Source organism: Penaeus monodon, chromosome 15, assembly GCF_015228065.2.
Source record: "Penaeus monodon isolate SGIC_2016 chromosome 15, NSTDA_Pmon_1, whole genome shotgun sequence".
Classification (NCBI taxonomy): domain Eukaryota; kingdom Metazoa; phylum Arthropoda; class Malacostraca; order Decapoda; family Penaeidae; genus Penaeus; species Penaeus monodon.
In genome coordinates this window covers 25,043,924-25,044,667 of record NC_051400.1, presented here as the reverse complement: position 1 = coordinate 25,044,667, position 744 = coordinate 25,043,924, and the positions used below count along the sequence as shown (strand labels likewise).

At 31.6% G+C, this 744-nt stretch overlaps 1 protein-coding gene across 1 annotated transcript in view; it reads right to left on the bottom strand.

The window, feature by feature from the left end:
- LOC119581841 (polycomb complex protein BMI-1-A-like) overlaps window positions 1–744 on the bottom strand; it is a gene marked incomplete at its 3' end in the record, with an annotated part of 15,374 nt that overhangs the window by 12,161 nt on the left and 2,469 nt on the right.

Here is a 744-nt window from a genome sequence, read left to right as displayed (position 1 = left end):
GATAGCTACAGTTGAAAGTAAATTCATCCAGCAGCAATGGGCAACTAATGACTATGAGAATAGCAATGATAGAAAGAATATCCAAAGGCATAACATGACCACCTAATTTCACAATAAGAACATTCCTGATGAAAGGATATTCTTTGTCTCTGAAAAATAATGACACTATACTGATATCTCAACAATGATACTGAGAAACTATGACAGTATCAAGCAAAGCAATTTAGCAGCAGAACTAGTAGTGGTAGAAATCTTTCATAATCTTAACTCAATGAATTATTGAATAATAATCTACTGCCTCAAGTGCATAAGAGTGCTCATTAATGACCTGAGGTTTTGTATAACAGGCGTCCAAGCCACATGAATGTGTAAACAATTGTAAACTTCCTTCTATCAGTCCACCTATGTAAAACTGATAAAAATATGAAAAAGCTAGATCTACTACACTTGCAGCAAAAGTAAAAAAGACAATGTCAATAACAGTGTATATATTTCAAAATTCTAGTTTAATAAAATATCAAGATTAGGAGAGAGAGAAAAAAAAGATTTTCAAATATAACAACAAATCTGTAAATAAAATTTTACTATAGTTTCACACATAAAGCATTTTTTTGTACTATTCTGAGATGACAATAGCAGCAAAGTAGGCAAACAAGAAAAAGTAGAATATCTCCTTGCTCTCCATTTCCTTTTCTATCCCACAATAACCAATACTTAGAACAATGGAAAGTATCCAAACTGGCT